Genomic DNA, 7879 nt, shown 5'->3' on the forward strand with positions numbered 1-7879 from the left:
GTTAGTCGCAAGAATTAACGATTCGTTTCATTTATTTGCGACGAGATTCTCAAATGTTCGAGTGTTCCCGTTACATAAGGCGAAAAGACGTTTTATGTTATATATATATTTTATGCGAACGTTATTCAGCGTAAACAGATTTTCGAGCAACTATGGGAATGAGTCGGAAGAAATTTTAGCGTAGCGAGAGCATGCGGCTGTTTTAAAAAATCATTACATCGATGTGGCGAATTGGTAAAGAAATACTTTTATGTATTTTCGTTTATTGCTTAATTCGTTTTCATTCTTTTTTTACTCCGCTCTAATTACGATGATTTAGTATCCTATCGAAACGCTTTTGCTAGTAATTGTATTGTACTCGATACAATATAATGTCTTGTTAAATTTTTTAAACGCTTTCAAAATATATAACTTTCCACTTGACTCTTCTCAGTTTGAGTTTTCATTCCAAATTAATCGCGTAAAATATCTTCGAGATCGATTTACACTATCAACAATAAATTATTAGACTCGAACGAGAGAATGTCATTTTCCTTCAAATGTTCTTAATTAGGTCAATTAATCGATCATCACTGATCGACGTAATTATGGATCGATTTGTGATGCTTCGTGAGATGGTGTTTGTGCTTAAATCTTCTCCCGCAGATTTTGCAACAGAATCGTGGCTCGATACCGCATTCCATGCGCTTGTGCAAGTTCAACGACTCTTTCCACTTATACGTTTTTCCGCAGTTGTTACAGAGATAGCTCGAACGAAACACAAAAATTGGTAAACCTGAAATCACAAAAAGATACATTTTTATTAGCATTGAGAATCAGACGCGATTAATTCAAACGATCACAAGTATACACTTTTCACGTTTCTTTTTAGAAAAAATTAAAAATGCGCGGAATTTGTAAGGATTCAAAAGTTCGAAATGAGTCGGAAAAATTCGGGCGAGATCGAGCAAAATCTCTCTCTCACTACTCGGTATCCAGCGGACTCGTCCGATCTCTGCCGAATCGACCCGAAGTTGAATCACCACGGCGTCAGTCCGAACTTTCCCGACGCATCCCGAATCCGCGCAAAATCTACGAAAAATTATTTCTTTGACTTGAAATTGTCGTGTGACGAAACAATATCTTTTATTATAAAATGTCGTTTACACATGATTCTATAATAATATTGTCTTGTAGGAACAAGTGGCGAAAATGAATCTTTGTGATAATTATAAATGGCAAATCAGTCAAGAAAGTGTATTGCATTACAGAGAATTTTTATTGCTTGTTTTCATCTATTCCTTTTTCTCCGCTCAATCGCGCTTTCACAATGGAAACGGATGAAAGTGAAGGGAAAGGAATGGAATGTATTATTATTCGTTCAACCAAGATGTTTTCAATTGATCGCAATGATGACGCCTCTTCAAATGTTCTTTCAAATGATGTTTATGCTTGAATCTTCTACCGCAAAAGATGCAGGCAAATCGAGGCTCGATTCCACATTCTAGTCGACGATGTTGCTGCAACGACTCCCTCCATTTATACGTCTTTCCACATTTGTCGCAGACAAATTGTTTAGGGAGTCCTAAAAATTAATCATACAAGCAATTTGTACTCTCATTCCAATTAATCTATAAAGATAGTATATTCAAAAATTTTTGAAATTTTTTTGAATATATTTGAAAAAGTATATCGCAAAAATATATATTTGAAAATAATACTGGAAACATTATGCGCTTGCGAATCCTGCAGAAATCATCGATCTTCTTTTCCTTTTTTGAAAGTTTCTTTTCGCTGTTTTTTTTTTCCCTTTTTTTTTTGAAAACGATATTCATCGTGACTAACTCGTTTTTTTGTACGCGTTTCTTTATCTTATTTATTGATCAAATTTTACATAACATATATAAATACAATTTCATGTATAAAATGTACATCTTTAAGCAAGTGGAACGCACGAAAGTACAAGCAAAATTTTCTTCAACACGTTCAGGATGGTTTATTCAATATATTTTATAATATTTTTATCAATCAACATTAAAACAAGAATACACATTTGAGCACAAATCCGCTCAATATAAGAGTGGATTTTTATGAATCTATCGTTTAAAAACTAGCGATCAAAATATGCCGTCCTGATCGTGTAATTATTATAATTGTTACCTTATGACACGTATTATCATACGTAACATAGTAGAACCTCGTTATAATAAATATATATACAATCATTTATACTTTTCATACATATCTTTCGATTATTAATAATTATTTACACAATGATAATTTAAAAATAAATATTTACAAATCAGATTTATGGTTATATCTAACTTTAATTCATCAATCTCAATTTAATTAATTTTCACAAAACGACTTAAATAATAGACGAAGATAATTAACGAATCTGTAATTATCAATTCTCACAACTTCCCATTATCTTCCTATCATCGAACAAATTCGAAATAAATTCGAGGTTCTACTTCAACACGAAAAAAATCGAACAAGCAAAATACGAAGAAACTATATTTTCCTCGCAACACAGTTTTCGTCCACCACAAAATTCACGACACCGTTATTCATTACGCGCTATTATCTGTCGATCCAAGATAAAAGTTTTTCCCATTAGGGATAACCCAATGATGAACGTTGATCAAGTGTTTCTTCAACATCCATTTGTGACGGATTTTCGTCCCGCACACTGGACAAGAGTGCTGCGGATCCTTGCCGCATTCTTCTTTCTCGTGCCTAATCAGAGACTGCATCCATCTGTACTCCTTGCCACAATTCGAACAGAAGTGTCTCCCAAGTCTCTTGTAATAGTCTGAACCGCAGTAAGCTGAAAGAACAATGCAGTTTCTGTAATTGCGTTCAGTTTTTCATTCGAAATAGCTTCTTAGCGTTTGCTATCACGTATATCCGCTCCTTTAAATGCAAAAAGAAAAAAGAAAATAAATAAATAAATAAATAAAATAAAAATAAATTGTAGTACAAGATGCTCGGATGAAGGTAGAAAATTTAAATTTGATTCTAAACAGATTGAAACAAGTATTTACGAAAGTTTGTTACGCAAACATGTTGAAGTTTGTTTTTCAAGTTATACATTACAATTATTTTTATATCGGAGAGAGGATAGAATTTATAACTTGATAAACAAGTTTGCATATCAATTTTCGTCCTTTTGTTTCTTTCAATCTCCAGAATTATTCTTTAAATTTTGCTTCGTTTAAACGATATAATTTTACGACCTATTGCGAATAATAATTCAAAACACAGCTTTGACTTTCGATTGAAAACGCTTTATTTAAATTTTGAGCGAGCTTTTATTTCTTAAATCGTTCCATCTCATTTTCTTTGCTAAATTAAAAATTCAACGCGTTGGTGAATTATTTGAATCGTTATATCAATTGTTGGGATTCATTCAACCGGGTATTCCACTCTTGCATAGCCACTTTTCCATTAATTCTAATTTATTTATTTAATCTTTTATTCTTTTATTTTCAGAAATATTGACGTATACGTTCTTTCTTTTTTTTTTCTTTTTATTTTTTATTTTTTATTTTCGATTCCACGAATCATTCGCACCACATAATATCATTTTCATGCGCAGAGCAAAACGTATCGCTAGCACACGCACGTATTTACATAGTGTCGCGCATTTCTCGAAATGACAGTTTCTTATATAAAACGTGTGTTCTTGAAACACGTGAATCCGTAACACGTAGAACACACACACATATATATATATATATATATATAATATACATATAAAAATTTCTATATACATACTCTAAACGTATAAAAAGTGTTACGTTAGAAAAGTTACGATTACAAGTGTGTGAACACGACGACTCGATGATCCAATTATATAAATATAAATTATATATAGAATTCATTTGATTTCAATCAACAAATTATATATAATTATGAATTATCTCCCGACTCGAGATTCGAATCGTACTTAGATAATTCAATAATTCAAATTCGAAAAATCAAATCAAAAGAAATTATTTCTTTTATATATATATATATTTATATATATATTACAACGATGACATTTTTGAAACGACGGTATCAGTCTTATATATGTATATAAACAAATCGATAATTTCCACAATCGATCGAGACACGTAGACGACGAAACTCATTCGTTTCTGTCCGTATCGTATCTTGTATAGGAATGTTTGAAGAAAGAAACGATTCTTTCTAAGCGACGTTTCCAAAAAAAAAAAAAAAAAAAAAAAAGAAGAAAGAAGAAAAGAATCACGCAATATAAAAAATATCGATCTCCCACCAAAAAGGAAAAAAAAAAAAAAAAAAAAATAAAAAAAAAAAAAAAAAAAAAAAAAAAGAAGAAAGAAGAAAAGAATCACGCAATATAAAAAATATCGATCTCCCACCAAAAAGGAAAAAAAAAAAAAAAAAAAAATAAAAAAAAAAAAAAAAAAAAAAAAAAAGAAGAAAGAAGAAAAGAATCACGACATATAAAAAATATCGATCTCCTACCAAAAAGGAAAAAAAAAAAAAAAACAAAGCTTTATCGTCCAATATCTCTCTCTCTTCGAAAAGGAACAAAGCTCGAACGTTCTCGACGGAATATTTTAGGAAGCGTATCATATATTGATCGTGAATTAATCAATTCACTCCGCTTTGTGAACGTTGTTCTCGTGACGCAACAAATAGTCCCTGCGTTTGAATTTTCTACCGCACAGGGTACACTTATGCCTCGGCAACTTCCCGCAGCCCTCCCGAAGGTGTCTCGTCAATGAGTCGGTCCATGTGTAACGTTTCCCGCATTTGTAACAGGTGAACGGCGCGTCGTAGTTGACGCGATTGTGGTCCCTCTTCGAGTCTGAAACAGATGACAAAGGGGAACGAGAGATTAACGAGATTAACAAGAGTTACCGTAATCCTTGATCCTTGAACGCGGGTAAATCTTTTTATTTTATTTTATTTTTTTTTTTTTTTCACGTTGAAAGAATTCGAACAGACAGAACAGATGATTTTGAACAACGGGAGGAAGAACGATTCGTTAAGGATCGCGATTCAACGAACTCGAATGGGGATCGAGGAGGAAGTGAGTCGAAGAATGAGAAATATCAGCCGAGTTTAATACATTCTTCTTTATTGTTTCCAATTAAGTGAACCAGTCTATGCTACTTGCAAGACAACGAATAAATTTCGCAATTAATTAGGTTAATCAGAGAGTTGGAGTATAATTAATTAAGACCCTTTCGTGGTTGCCCGTCGTGGATGTCGCAGAATTTTTATAATCGAGACGTTCTCCTAAGGGAAGAATTTTTGTTTCGATGTTTCGTCAGGATTGCGGCTACTCTTTAAAGAAAATTAAAAGAATTCTAAGAATTTTTGTTTAAATTCGATCCACGGATTCCTAAAAAATGATGCTAGAGATCTCTAAATCGGATTTCATAAAGATTCAAAGTATCCTTTTTTTGTAAATTTAAGGAATCCACAGATTGAATTAGATAAATAGGATAGATTTTCAAAAAGCAATCTTCCAAAGATTGAAGAACCGTCTCCTCTAACAAGGTCGACGTGTTAATCGCTGCCAATTTGTGGAACTTCGTATTTTCGATTTCTGACCGCAAAATGGCCGCAACACTGGCGAAGCATCGCCGATAGACTTTTTTTTCAACAACAATTTTCAACGAGATCACCGATGATTAAACGCGATAAAAAAAAAAAAAAAAAAAAAAGGAGAAGAAAAGAATCTTTTTTTTCCTTCGAACGAGATTCAATGGAATTTCCTCAAATGGGACGTGAGCACCTGCTTGTGACGAAATTTTCTCCCGCACACCGAACACGTGTACTTGGGCTCCACACCGCACTCGTATTTCAAGTGTTTGTTCAACGAATCCCTCCAACGATACTGCCTCCCGCAATTTTTGCATTTCGCCCTTTGCTGCTTGCCGCACTCCTCCCGCAAGTGTCGATGGTAGGAGGACTTCCAAGAATACGATTTACCGCACATCCCGCACTGGTACACCGCGTAGTTCCCCTTGTTGTCGCGTCTTATCATCGTGGCCCATCCTGAAATCGTAATTTCCCCGTTAGATCCATCGACGTCTCCAACCCCCCCCCCTTCCTCCCCCCAAAAAAAGAACGATGAACGTCCTGCCCTACCACGTACCCTGATATATATATATCAATCGGTCTCGTCTGTCTAATACGTGATGTATGTGTAAACATCATACAACATGTTCCGTTTAAATTATATTTTTCGATATATCATCGATACACTGAGAAATATCATCGATATATCATAAAGAAGATTGAATAGAAACAGGGGATCTATTTATTTCTTTTCGAGTTTGAATTCGAGTCCGAATCACATTGTTGGTCAATGTTGGTCGTATTTAGGGGGATAGATTTAAACGAGACATGTTGTACAACTTCTGTTTCTAAGCAAAGAAGCGGTTGTACAGGGTTGACATTGAGTAAAAATAGCGATCGAGCTAATTGAAATACTTAAAAAAAAGAAATACGGAGAATTGTGTCTTTATTTTCAGGTGCTGTACAGAGAGTTAGAGTTTGGGCCTTGCCTGAACGATGGGTATGGAAGGATCATTGATATTGCGAGTCACACCTGATCAATCTTCAATCTTCTTCGATCGTATCGAGAACATAAGATCATCCGATTTTGGAACAACCTGATTCCTCCTGAGAACTTGAATCAAGAACCTGAAATCAAAATCGAAATGTTGATTATGATGCCGATAATTATTTCCCCTAAGCGGAAAAATAATCTTCGATGGTGGATCTGGAAATATTGTAATTTTTTTCCTCTATTCGATGTATAACGCGATAAAAAGAAACGAACGTTAACGATAGTTTGCAAAAGAAAGAACAAAAAAAAAAGAAAAAAAGAAAAGAAGAAGAAACTGGAAACGAGATGAAAATCTCGTCTCTTTTTATAAATTTGCAAAGAGAGAAAAAAGAAAAAAAAAAAATAGAAAGAAAGTAAATAGGGTCGCTCGATAGAAGAAACGGTTCGAAATGAAGCAAGTGAAGATTCATCTTCCATGATGATCAGATATATTCTTCTTCCTCGGATGTTTTCTTCTTCGTCTTCGATGAACGGATGTCGCATCTTCGAATTAGTTCGAAGATGTTAAATCTTGGTTGAGGTGGTACGCAAAACTATCTAACTAAAGTGATTTTGGAGAAGTTCGAAAAATCTCAAGACATGATTTTTACCCTTGCAATCGTGTACTTTGATATTTATAATAAAATTATAATAAACTATGATAACAATACACGTTGCGAAACTAGTGTATACGTATTATAACCAAGGCCTCGGGCAAACATACGTGTTGTCACGAATTTTTCTTTTCAAATGCCGTACAATAATTGTTCAACGTATCACAGAACATTTTTTTTTTTTTTTCATAGAATGAAATATATGTGTGTATATATATATATGTATATATATATATATATATATATATTTTTTTTTCTTTCTTAAAATTAATTTAACGTCGCACTTTCTTCGAAGCTGATCGCATTCATTGCTCGCTTGTTAAAACAATTTGATTCGTATTATAATATAAATCCGATAAATCGAATTTTTCTCGCTCCTTTCTCTTGCATCGATAAAGAGAGCATTAAAATTGGCAAAAGACGCCGTAAATACAAAAAAAAAAAAAAAAAAAAAAAAAAAAAAAAAAAAAAAAAAAAAAAAAANAAATAAAATACAATTTCGAAACAGAAACAAGAAAATTTCGTGTAAGACCGCATTAAATTTCGAACCTTGCACGTGCCAACCTTGTCTATTAATTACTCGCTATTTAATTGTTATGTATTCGATTCACTTGATAAATGTAACATAGTTGCATTAAAAAAAAAAAAAAAGAAAAAGAGAGAGAGAGAGAAAAAAAAAATAAAAAAA

The 7879-nt window shown here is 33.1% G+C and overlaps 1 long non-coding RNA gene across 1 annotated transcript in view; it reads left to right on the forward strand.

Moving 5' to 3' along the window:
• LOC116185912 overlaps window positions 1-7879 on the forward strand; it is a 16593-nt gene that overhangs the window by 7306 nt on the left and 1408 nt on the right. The window lies entirely within an intron of this gene.

Source organism: Apis dorsata, unplaced genomic scaffold (genome assembly GCF_000469605.1).
Source record: "Apis dorsata unplaced genomic scaffold, Apis dorsata 1.3 scaffold_326, whole genome shotgun sequence".
NCBI classification, from domain to species: Eukaryota; Metazoa; Arthropoda; class Insecta; order Hymenoptera; family Apidae; genus Apis; species Apis dorsata.